Here is a 13,662-nt window from a genome sequence, read left to right on the forward strand (position 1 = left end):
ATAAAAGAGAATAATTGATCTATTATCTGTGTGGTGAAACGTAGTCCCTCTTGGGCCAGATGGACTTCTGTGTGTTTTTTTATTTTACAGAATTCTTTATTGTTTTTGTCTCCAAAGTCCTCTTCTTAACAAGGCTCACTGCTGAGATACCAAGCATTCCCATTTTTCATGCATAATCCCCTGGGTTCTGTAGAACATTACAGCGGTGGTCCTTCCCTCTGACATTGCTAGTTATGTTCTCAAAGCAAACCTGAACTTCCTGTTAAACAAGATTTTGAACATCTCTTCAGTTATCTGTGCAGTTACAAGGCAGTTTCACAGCCTTTGTTTCAACCACAGACAATATCCCAACGTAGCATTAAACATATCAAAGTCATTGCTTTTGTTTTCAGGTCATTAGCTAGAGTAGGGCACATTGAAAAATAAGATTGTATGGGACACTGTCGCCATATCAAATCAGTTTTAGCAAAACTGATAGAATTTGTCATGTTTGCTGAAAGAGTGTCTTTACAATACGTGCATAGCATTTACTTCTGGACTCATTGTAAGAGCCAACTCTGTGCAGGGAAGTCCCTTGTTGTGCTTATAGCTGGTCTGCCTGTCTCACTGCATTTCAAGTAGAAGACAGCAAACCCAAGCTTTGTATTCCATATTAGAAATCAGTTATATTATAAGGGACTTTTTATGTAGACACTGATCATAGAAAACAAATGCACATTAATGAAAATATAAATGGCATATTGTTTTTTCATTATGGGATTTGGGTATATAATAGGGAAGAATTTTTATCCATGATAAAAAGCCCAGATCAGTGCCATTAGCAATACGCTTTTGTAGTTGGTAATATTTTTAGTTCTAAGAAGTTGCAACTATCCTCTATATCTCAGTGCATTTGACATTAAACAGATACAAATCTAAATTCATCACATTGTGTTCAGAGCATATTCCTAGACAACTGGAACTATCAGGCCAAACTCTCAACCAGTGCCTTAATATACTGGTGTATTTGCCAGTGTATATTTTCTGGTTGCAGTCTGCCAGACACAGTTCTACATATACTAACTAACTCATTGTGCAATAAGGCTAGCCTTGTTATTTCCATCTTAATGAAGTGGAAACTGAAGAGTAGAAGTGCTGAGAAACTTGCTTAAGCGAACACTGGTGACAGGGATGGTATTCTGAGCTGGTTGATCTTACTTCCTGAAACAGTACAGCCTGGTGTGCCTTCTGATTCATCAAGACACAATTACAGTTAAAACAGTGCCATTGTTCGTGATACCCTAAAACATTGTAATTTCTGAACAACAAGCATATTAACTATTTTTAATTCTCGTTTAAAGTACATATTTACTCGCCAAAAACTTCATGTCTTTGTTGTGTTAAATGAAAGTTGACCTTATACCTCAGACATGCTTTTAAAATTGGGCCAAGAAATGCATTTCCACTGCAGGAAAGTTATTGCTCTTGTCTCACTTGAAGATCTAATATTTCCATTGTGGAAGCAAATTCAAGAAAAGCACTCACATAGCCCCGGTGGGCCAGTAACTGACATAGAGCAAAGTAATTTTGAAGCCCTGATCCTCCCACTGGATTGACAGGACTGTGTTTAGCACCCCAGTTTAGGATGTCAAACCTAGGTCCTTTGGTGTGCTGGTTTAGCAATGTACCCACAGAGTTACATCTTGTCTTGTGATTGTTACATTGTAGAAGGATGTGTGTGTGTGTGTGTGTGTTTCCCCTCCAATAGCAAGAACAAGTTTCTTTTAAAGTAAGTTGCAGTGAGGAGACTCTGGGTGAGAGGACATCTCCAGGGTGGGTCAGCTACAAGGAACTCAAGCACACAGTGAAATTAGTGAAAAAACAAACTATGAAATCTGCTACTTCAGTTGACGTCAACTTGCTCACTTTGCATTGCTCCCCTAATTTAGCGAGAAGAATTAATATTGACATGTAGATTGCAATATACTGCTGCTTTCCTGCCTCAGGTAACTGTAACACTTAGAAGCTTATTGACGATGCTGAGTGTGTTGGTCCGCTTCTGGTCAAACTAGAGTCACCTGGGAAAAGGCACCTCAGATGAAGACTTGCTTCCATCAGATTGGGCAAGAGTATGTCTTTGAGGAATTTTCTTGAATAATAACTCTTATGGGCCTAGCTCACTCTGGACAGTGCTTTCCCTGGGCAGAGGTTCCTAGGTTGTATAGGAAGGAAGGCTAATCAATCCATGGAAAGTGAGCCAACAGGCTGCTTTCTTCCATGGTCTCTCCTTCTGTTTCTGCCTTGGCTTGCTTTGGTAGTGGACAAGAAAGAGTAGACTGAAATAAACCCTTTTCTCACTAAATTGCTTCTGATCATGGTGTTTATCACAACAAAATCAAATGGGAACACTGGGTTTAGAATTTCCCAATTCCAAATTCAAAAAAAACTTTGGTCATATTTCAGCAATACCTCTGTTATTACGTTTTGTTAAAAGGCAGAATCTATTGATAAATAAGATATTACAATTCAGTTTCATTATACACTGCAGGAACTGGCTTGAGACAGAATGTGAAAAGAAAATAGAGAAGGGAATGAAGAACAACTGAAGATAAAGAGACATGTATAGCAACTCTGTATCTGACTCTAGTCTAACAGAAAGAACTGCTTGCTCATGTATGAGTCAGGCCCTTGATGAATGAGATAGAAAAAAGGAGAGGCAAGCCCTTGATTTGAGATTATCACCTCTAAAAAACAGAAATAGATCACTTTATAATTATATATATATATATGTAAAATGGTAAAGAATACACACACACATATATCTTTTAATCAAATTTTCTATTGGAACTAATCCTATTTATGGACTTATATGTCTCTGTGTATATAAGAAATAACATAGTTTCTGAATTTATTAATGAAGATTGCTTACAAAGAATATTTTGTTTTCAAGAATAATCAGTTATTTTGAGTAGATATCCTGTCAGAATTATTGCCTCTACACTTATGTTTAAAAATAAATAATGCAGTCTTTATACTTTTCTTATATTCTCTTATGGTAGGTTGGTCACTCTTCTGTCTTCCTTGAGGTTTTAGTGATGATAATTCAAGTTGTACATAAGGAGGTGAAAGCTGCAGTTTGGGGAGATCAATAAGGAAATTCTTAATGTGTGGGATGACAAGAGCCTCAGCCAGTCCTGGGCTTTGACAGAATAAAAGTACAAAATAAAAATAAATACAACTTCAGAGACCTTATTTGAGAGGGTGTTTACTGCCTGTACCTTTTTGGTGAGATGGACCTTCCCCCACATTCTCAGAGCTGGGACATTAACTATAAAACTATAGGAACATCAGAAACAGAATTCTAATTTTCACACATTCCCTGGGAGTATTTTGCATCACCAGAGAGTAAATGTTATGACTGCATCAGCTAATAGTTTAATTTTACTCCTTGACCTTGACCTTGTCACTTATAAATGACCATTATAAAAGATAATCCTAGCTCTGCTCCAAACCTTGGAGTTAACTATCAGTGGTAATATGGTACTTATGTAACACGGGCGCACTGTTTCTTGTCCTTAAAAGCTGGTTTGTTCTACAAAATAGTGCTTTGGTACACTAAAATATATGGCACATTCTCTGCTTTCCCAGAAATCAGCCAAAAAGCAATTAAAAAGGAAACAAGGGCTTAGTGGGAAAGAACTCTTTTATGTATGAAAACCGAAAGCTTATAGTTGTACTTCTGTGCCTCCCTGTGAGGTGGGGCAGTGGTCATGCCCCATACTTCCCCAATGAGGCAAGAGAGCCGAGTGCAATAAACGGCTTGTTCTTTCAGGACACGGTGGTGGTTTGGAATCTCTTGAGTCCTGCCTCATTGCTGGGCTCACTGACGCATAGAAGCACATCCCTTCATGTAGGCTGTTTTATGAGGTCCTCTTTCATTCCTGGGCACATCTTCTATAAAGTTGGATAGAGTGTTCATCCTGATTAAAGCCCCCTGGACATCTGTTCTCTGTAACAACTAGTGTGTCTCTACAAGGAGCTCATTCTACAACTTTGCACATTCTTTTTCAGCCAAATTTTGTAAAGAAACTACTGGGTCCTGAAATTAAATGGCTTTGTTTCTCCGTGGCTAGAGTGACGATTGTTAAACGAAGGTAATCGTTCTAAGAGATTCCTCTCAAATGACTGTTTTTCAGAAGAAAGAGGCTGAGGTGCACTGGGTCTGAGTCAAAGCAACTCTCTTGGACAGCATCACTCTCTTTGTTTCTGTCCTGACATGGCCTGTGGCGAAACAGGCCATTCTCTTGGCACACTGGTCTCTGTGATGTCCTGAAAGCACCTGCATTTCTGAAGCACCCACAATGTAACTCTGGGGTTTAATTAGACATATCTACCTGTGTTCCCTTTCTGGCTTCCTAACACCCTGATGAGTCTCCCCTATCTTTGACATAAACTGCTGTTGCCTCTGCCTGGTCTCTAGAAAGCACACAACTCTGTGCATTTATGGACACATTTTTGTTTGTTCAGATCACACTGCTGAGCATACCCCCAGGATGCTTTTATACTCAGAACAATTTTCCCTGCTCTCATGAATGATAATGTACCAACAGAATTGCTTTGTTATTATTTTTACAAATATTTCTTGATAAATCAGGAAATTTTACGAGAGCTATCTTTGTCACAAGTACTAGAGTGCAGCTTTGGTTGTGAAGGGGCCCTTGAAGGTGTAGTCAGGACTGTGTAATTTTGTTTTTGTTAACTGCTCCCTTACATTGTGCCTCCATCCTGTGTTTATTTAGTGAGCCATGGTGGAAGAGTCCACTATTTATTTCCTTTCACAGATCAAGCAAAGAGATGTTCGATAAATCTCTCAAGTCAGACAGGGACTAGGAGCTGGCACTGCGTTTGAAAACCCAGAACTCACTCTGGCCAGCGCCTAGCATAGCTTATGCCGTGCAGTTACAGCTTGGCTATTGATTAATAAATGTCCCTGGGAGCAGGGTTCTCAGCAGTTAGCCAAAGCTTTTCGCTTTCTGCTCCTAGCCATCAAGTTAGCCTTTGGGTAACGCTCTGAATGTGCCATTTCCCCGGTTACCCTCAGCTCCCTCTTAAAATCCCTCTCATTGCACTCGGTCCAGCTCCGTTCTCTTCCTTCCATCTGCAGCACATGCCTGGCACTTTTCTACCACACAGGTCATGCACACATCTGATTTCTGTGCTTCAAGTCCTAATTTCCTTACCTGGCTCATTTCATGCTGTCTTCCTTTTGAAAACGTTACTGCAGCAGGAAATTTTAATTGTTCATGGTCTGTGGTTGTTTTTGCTAATCGCTGAATCCTTACTCCCTCTCAGAGTGAAAATATTGAAACCAAAAGTGTTCCTGCCATTGGCCACATTTCCACTTGCATCTGAACTCTCTGAAGATTATCACTTCACATTATTACAGTGCACATGACAACAGGTGACTTATTGGGCCAACAAACCTCTTTGGAGGTTGAAAGCATTTTCACTGACTTCTTTGGGAGGAATCTTCATGGTGCTAACTTTCTGTGAGTCTCAAATATTGTGACTTTAAAAGCCATAGGTCAAATATCTTTTCTATGTATATAGTCAGTTTCTCAACTGACTAAACAAACCTTTTCTGACTCAAGGAACATCCATGGTTTGTAAGAAATCAGCATTCACATTTGGTTCATTCTGTAGTTGATGCTCCAGGAGTTACCTAACCTTATTATGCCTAACCTCATTTACCTGTGGCTAATGTGACTGGGAATTGTAAAAATAAAGATTTGTAAAGGCTTCTAGTAATGGCCAAAGCCCACTAAAAGCTGTTCTTATTTCAATGTAATAAATCATGAGTGTGTAAAGTGGATTTCTTTGGGAGTATGCTTTCTAAAATCTCTCAGTGGGGGCTAGCTATTTAGAGAGGCTAATGTATCAGAACTCTACTATTGAAAACTCCAATTAGAGTTTAAAGAAGAGAATTTAACTTGGGTGTTGTGAACGGCTGAGTGATGATTGAGTGGATTTAAGTGAGGAAAAAGCAGTGGTTTTTGCCTGAAGGCTTTTAATTTACATACTGAAATATGCTCTGTAGTCAGATGTACCATTGACCCATAGTTTGAATCCAGGAAGTAGGTGATATTTGCTTTGTAACAATTTGACCTGAGTCGTGAAGTACATGGCTATCAGTGAAATTGTTAAGAGGAGGCTGGGGAGATTTTCTCTCCTTGGTATGAATGTTTTTTGACAATAAGAAAAAAAAGGTCAGTTCCTTTATTTACTGATTGTAAGCTTTTCCCATCATTAATGCTCTGATCAGAGCCCATTTTACTAGACAATAACATAAAGCCTTCAATTCCTATTACAGCAGCTGACAGGTTCCTAGAAAGGAATTCATGCAAACAAGTTAGAGGAAGACAGTAATAAATCCTTGAGAGTCAAGCTGCTGCGTTGAGAGAATTCCATAACTAGGATGACTGGAGTTTAACTTGTGTCTTCCTTTTCATTCTCCTTTGAAGAAGTAGTGTACATAAGTAAACTACAAACCAGGTTCTCAGTTAAACAGTACTCAAATCTCATTTACTGGTGTGCTCTGTGGGCTTTCTGTTTACATCTGCATCGAGGGTTTTTCATAGTGCTCCTCTGGTTTTCAAAACACCCTTGTAACTTGGTAATTTGCATGGTCACTTTCCTTTGGAAGAAATATATTACCCTCTTCATGGCCTGAGATGTAGCTTTCTGGACAAGTTGTGGTGCATAAAGAGGATTCTTGATTTGGATGGAGTGTCAGCTCCATGATCAACTGGATACCCAGCAGTTCCCTCTGGTGAGAAATGATATATGTCTCTCCTCACTGAGTGCTATGCTTTCTTTTGGAGGTCCAGAATCAGACTTAGAAGTACTGTGTCATCAATCAGCTTGCCAGTTAAATCTGCAAATGTCTCTAAATTCTAAGTCTTTGGAAACCAAAAGTTCTAACATGAGTAACATCGGACCTGGGCCAAAGCAGAGTGTTACACAATTCCGTTTAGGGAAATTTCATAAATCAGTTGTGTGAAGTCGTAGTTATCCACAAGATGAAGGTGGGCAGTGTGTAAAGATGATGTATCCCGCCTAAAATTTTGTTGCAATAATTCCCTAGCATCCAAGTCAAGAAATGAATGAGTTTATAAGACAGGATTAGTATTATTTTATAGGGTGAAATTCTTTGTCATGATTTGGCACATCTTGAGCAAGCTACTGAATCTCAAAGATTCTGTTTCCTTTTGTAAGAATTGTAGTAATAAATTGCCACAGCATGCATTTCTATGTGAATTCCTTCAATCTGCTATTAAGAATAGCGCCATGACACCAAAATTCCATCCACTTTCCACTTTACCAGGGAGGGCATCATCAAACTTCAGTTAATATGCAAATAAGTTTTAAGAGACCCTTTGAGAAACCAAGTATTTTTTGTTTTCTTAGCATCAGGATTAGATGTTTCTCATCGGAAAATGTTAACTTTCAGAGTATATCCAACAATATTGACCGTGTGTGTGTGTGTGTGTGTATGATGTATAGTTTCTACATCATACTGTGAAAGTTTTCCAAGTTTATACTCTGTACTCCAGACTGACAATTAACTTTCTGTGCCTTCAGCTTCCCAAATATCACTCAGCGCAGGGCCCAACATCATTGGCTCTGTATTCTTATGACCTGTGGCATTACACCACTCTTAGGCATTTTCCTCACAGGGCCTTTACTGTTGTACTTACTAAGTTATGAAGACCAGAAGTGTGAACTTTCCTGACTTATTCCCCATCATTTTTGTAGAATCATCATTAACATGTAAATTTCCTGAACATAGTGTCCTAGATTTTCTTTCTTGTTGCTCCATCTACTATCTAAAGCAATTCTCACTGCCTAATAGATAGTGTTCAGTTTGTATTTGTGAAAGGAAAGAAAAGTAGGGGCTGAAGATAGGTGGGGGAAAGGGGTAGAAGGAAGGCTAAGGTAAAAGGCAGCTTTATTGCCTGTGTAACCTGGCAAATGATTTGGAGAATCAAAGACTGAAATGTATTATAGACAAAATAAGATTCATCTAAATGTTCTGAAGACTTGGAAGGACGAATGCTGGTCAAACACTGGGAAAAGTCTCTCTGCATTCTTCCCTGGCTTCACTTTGTACCCTGTAATGCCTACAGTAGTGTGTACTTCTGAGTAGATCTGGGATTCAGGTATTGTTCCAGAATATTTTCTCTGAGCAAAAGAATAAACTGAGCTGTCTACCAGCCTATTTCCTGAAAACTTGTCCAACAGAGGCTTTGGCTCCACTGTGGACGTGTTTAACTCCTGTCCAGTATTCAGTTTTGTGGAAAGGTTCCACTAAAACCATTTTTTTTTTCGCCTACTTTCAGTATGACTAGAAGGTTCCAGAAATAAAGCCTTAAATGGAGTGGCATTCTTGCCACTGGGGTTTCTATTCAATTGCTCTACAATCAAAATACATCTTCCAAAATCAAAAAGCAGTATTGTAGATTCTTCTCACTGAAATCAACCTCTTCTGATTGTAGAAAAAGGGAATTTTCCTTATGGCAGAGTCCTACCCTCCTGTTCTTATTTGATTGACTCATTTCTCATACTTGAATTCCTCTGTAAAGTGTTCAAAATTGACTCTTTTCTGTGAATGCCCGTCAGCTGTAGAAAGTGAAAGGAGAGACAAGGGAGAGTTGGAGGAATGGGGAAGAGGGGGAGGCAGGAAAGAGGGAAGCATGCTGATAAGGAATGGAAGAAGGGAAAGAGAGCAGGGAGTCGGGAAAAGGAAAGCAAACAGGAAGGAAAAAAGAGAGTAAGGGAAAAACAGGAGGTAAGAAATGAAGAAAATTGGGAAAAAGGAAGGGAGGTAGGATGGAAAGAAGGAAATAAGAACAAAGAAAGGAAGGAACTTATTCATATGTAAGCATCGGTACTGAGTCAAACGTACCAATATCAAGGCTATAGAAAGATTAACAAATGCATTTGTTTTGGCTGAATTTCTCCTGTAGGCTAGTTTTTAAAATTACATTTTCTGGTTGATTAGATGTCGTCCTGCAGGACCAGGTGTCAGTGGGCCAGGTTCCTTGAAACACTTGGGATCTGCATATGTACTCATGGAACAACAACTCAATTTAATATACTGATATCCTTTATTAAAGGAGCCTGAAGCCAAAACCCTAAGCTGAGGGCATATTGCATTTGTTTATTGCTTATTCCCTCTTCACAGGAGACATTAGCCGTCACTAGAATTGTACCTACATTGCATGTGCCCGAGGGACCAGGAACTTTTCTATTCCTCAAAAATCTATATTCATTTCTTTTAGCCTCTTGTAATTTTCCTGCATAATTAACAATGATCCTCTACACTGTCATCTTCTTGACGGAATCTAACTTGGAGCATCTGGTGTTATTTAGCCGAGAGCCGAGTTCTATTCTCCCAGCACAAAAGGGTTCTGATTAATTCATCAGACCTCAACCTGAATAATACATTAAAGATAAACTTCAATGCTTAGTTTAAAACAAAGAGAAAGGTTTTCTTGGGTTATAGAACATGGAGTTTCCCAGTAATAGAAATGTAAAAACGAGAAAGTTTCACTGCCTACCGTGAGTCAAGGAAACGCTTTATGTAGAATAGCCTATTAAAAGGCTTTATTTTAGGTTTAAGCCACAGAGCCTTAATTCACACCTTATGGACCTTCTCCCTGTTCGTCTCTCAGACATACCCTCTTGCACTGATTGACTTGGTGTCATCCCTTGGTCACTTGGTCTGTGTGACAGCAAAGACTCACGGAGACAACGGGTCAGTGGGAATTTGGATTGTAAATTCTGTGGGAAGCCCATGTGTTGTATTCTCTGTAGTGCACATTTTTCTAGATGAAGTCCCTGATGCTAGCTGGAACTTGTTAGCATTTGTTCAGAGGCTTACGAGGAGGGAGCAGTCCTGTAATAGGAGGTGAGCAATAGCAGCTGCTCAGAAGAAGGCCTGGGCCCATGTGCAGGGGGCGATCTAATCCCAGAGAAAGGACAAGATGAAGGGAAGACACCGTATGTATGCTGAGTTAACAAAATGCCCACACTGAGTTGAGCAGGATCCAATTGAAAAAGATGAATGGAAAGGGAGCCCAAGGTGAAGTGTTACAGGTTTTAACTGTCAAAGGGACAAATGTGAATATAAAAGCAAGGTCAATGATTTTTTATATAAAAGTGTGTGTGTGTGTGTGCACTTGTGCCCATACATGTATACATACACGAGAGTAGGGGTTGATGTACCCATAAGTGTATGCAGAAGACCGAGAAGGAATCCAAGTATCTTCCTCTGTTGCTCTCCAATTTTTTCTTGAGAAGCAAGGTTTCCCCTGAAACAGGAACTCGTTTCGGCTAGGCTGGCTGGCAAACAAGTCTGCATAAACCTCCGGTCTCTCCACCTTAGTGTATGGTTACAGGTGCCCATAGCTAAGTTACACTCCGCTTTTACATGGGTGCCAGGGTTTTGAACCCTGATCTTTAGCCCACAAAGCACGTGTCCTTACTCACTGAGTCATCTCCGTAGCTCTAAGAGCCATTTGTGTAAAACTGTTTGAAGCACAAGTTTCTAATTATCAAAAGAACACATTGTCATTGTATGAAGTTAATCCAATTTCAGTTGGAAAGGCACAAATACCTTAAGGCCGCATCCTAACCTATGTAGACAGTCTATCACTGAAAGAGTTACACTACATAATTCAAACTTCTTGACACCACCTATAGAAGTTTGACTTTGCATTTAATTGCTTCTTCTTTCAATTCTTGGAACACAGAACCAGATTACCTTATCTCTGAAACCTTATAAAACCCAAGTGTGGACTCACCATCATAACTTAGGGATCATTTGAGAGAGAACACATCTTTTTTTACATTATTATCTTTCTTGCACTTTTTCATAGCAGTAGGCCCAGAGTGTTGTGGGACCTCCAGGGAATCTGATCCTAATTAACAATCGCATTTCCTGCAAGGTTCATAAGTTCCAGCGGTTAATACAGGAATTTAGAAACCCAGATGACCTCTTCTCTGAAACCAAATTTCTTTCTCTGTTCTACTCCTTTGCTTACTGTTGCTGGGATATATGTGTCTGCCTTCACATGCTCCAACATGCATAGAAGATAGCAGTGCCCATTATAAAACATTTCTTCATTTGTATTTTTCACCCATCCTATCTGAATTGCTTGCTGAGTTCTGTAGACCATTGTGCCTTTGGTCCTTGGATCTTCTTTTACTATAAAGGTACACTGAAAATATATTTGTAAATGCATCGCTATCGGGGTAAATAAATAATGTGATTTATTTAAACATTTCCCTCAAAATTATTTTTTCTGGTTTTGAAATCAACTAAAAGATTGGTATGGCTTCTCAGACTGTTGACCTTCAGGAACCCAGAATAATGTGTCTGGGGTGTTATGATGGCTCTTTTCCCTCCCTTTGGAGAATTGAGGATAAACTGAATTGAAAACTAGAATGCATGACTGGGTCCAAAGTTGGTCATGCCTTGTAAGATTCTACAGATACCGACTTCAAGTCAGATATTATAGACTTTGAAATTACCTCCCTCTTGTATAGCAAGAATATTGGGAAAGGTCAGATCCATTTAACTGACCTTTTTATTCTGCTTAGTGGTGGTAGCTAGAATTTCCTACTTGTAACGAAGTGAGTGGGTAAAGGGAGGAAATGCTTCACAGTCTTCTTATGAGAACTACAGCAATCAATTAAATCCAGTTTCCCAGGACCTTTCTACTGATATCAGGTGTTTTGAATCAGAAGCTCAGTGTTTGATGCATGCACATCCTATACACATTTATGCTTGTAACTATTCTCACGTAGAAATCTGGTTGATTCATGGCTTCTAGTAGTTGTCACTGCAGAATCAAATCCAGTGCTTTCGACTGTTATCCACTGTCCATGATGTGGTTTCGCCTTCTTTGAAAGCCCAACACCCATTCCTCACCCAGGCTATAGGAGCTGAAGCTTCTTAAATATTCTGTGTTTCTTACCACCTTCCTTCATGGTGTATTAGTTTACATGCATTCCTATAGCCTGTGTCTGTTTGTCTGTGTCTGTATGGGCCCCTCCCTCCAAACTGGTTCCTCTTTCTTTAAGGCCAGTCCATATATCTATTATTTCACCTGTGAGGCATGGCTATACTTGTGTTTAGTTGCTGTGCTTCCCTTAAAAGTAAGAATGAAAATTTCTTTTAAACAGGGCCTGTTTTACATTTATTATTTAAAAAAATGTCATGGTAACTTCTTAAAAGTAGCACATATTTCACATCTGTATTTATATTATATATTGATCTATATCATGTCTGTCTGTCTACCTACCTTCATTTAAGGTTGGGCTGAATGCAGAGTTGTTTATCTGCATGCCCCATTTAGGGCTAAGTACTGAAGTGAGCCGATATTAGTCAAACTTGTTTCTTTAAGTCACCTCTTTTCTCCTCTCCATTTGTGTCCTTCTCTTTTCTGTTTTCTCCATAGTGGCTGATGACTAAGACAGCATTGAGTTCAATAAGATTGAGGTTCAATAAGGAGAGACATTTTATAAAGCACTGGGAAAATATAGATAACAAAGGTTCAAATATGAATGACTGAATAATCTCATTATGAATAGTTTTCCATGTCACATTGTGCTTTCTCCTGCTCCTCCTCCTGATCTTCCTCCCTTCATCTCTTCTTTTTTTTGAATAATATGGGAAAAAGAAAAAAGTTAAAAGAGTTCAATGATTATCCACTGCAGGTGACATACTGGTGTCTGTGTCCAAAGTTGACATTTGAAAGAGAATATAAAAATGACCAACCTCTGGAATCCCTACATTTTTGGAACATTTGTAGTCAAATACAGACACCATTACTAAAATACCATAGGCAGAGGATCAAGCTTTTGGAGAAACAATTTAGTTCATTCCAACAAATATTTATTGGTTCAAAGACACACCCTTATTTTTCTTCACTAGGATTTTTAATCTAAGAGAGAATCTTTGTGCGGACTTTTGCTGTGCTGGGGGAGACGCACTGAATGTAGAATATCTCCATCGAGCCCAGATTTGCAAAGCATAGCAAGGATTATAGGCACTTTTCCTGTGGAATGTACGGGACTGAAGTGACTGATGAGAGTGGTGATCAGCCAGTGCCGCCTTAGGAAACAAAGGCAGTGTCTCAAAGGCTGTGGTAACCAGAAAGATGGGAGCCGAAGAGAAAAGAAATACCTCTTGTGTTTGTAGACAGTGGAAGGACAGGGTGAAACTCAGCATAGTGAGTGCTAGGAAAGACACGGTAGATAGTTTAAAGAAACTTAGCAGAACTGCATTGCTTTGGGTTCTCCACAGTTCTTCCTGTCATTGCAGTGACATATTTTCTATTTCCCTCAAGCCTTTGTGAAAAGAGCATCATTTCCTCTCATAAGACAAAATGAGTCATTTAATGGCAAAACCAACATAAAAATCTTCCAACAGAAAGCCAGCATGGTGGCTGGAAAACTGTATCAGAGAAGACCCATTTCTAATTCCTTCTTTCAGAGGACATGGTAATCATCCCTACTTCCTCCTTCCTGAAGACATGGTTATTTTTTTTTCCTTCCCCTTGATGCTTTTTCTGCCCAGCCTAGATTTTAATGACTGAGTGCTAGAAATATTTTCTT

The 13,662-nt window shown here is 39.3% G+C and overlaps 1 protein-coding gene across 6 annotated transcripts in view; it reads left to right on the plus strand.

The window, feature by feature from the left end:
* The window catches only part of Sorcs1 (sortilin related VPS10 domain containing receptor 1), a 499,209-nt gene that overhangs the window by 92,120 nt on the left and 393,427 nt on the right, over positions 1 to 13,662 (plus strand). The gene's annotated exons all lie outside the window — the stretch shown is intronic.

The sequence above is a fragment of the Chionomys nivalis genome, chromosome 8 (genome assembly GCF_950005125.1).
Source record: "Chionomys nivalis chromosome 8, mChiNiv1.1, whole genome shotgun sequence".
Lineage (NCBI taxonomy): Eukaryota > Metazoa > Chordata > Mammalia > Rodentia > Cricetidae > Chionomys > Chionomys nivalis.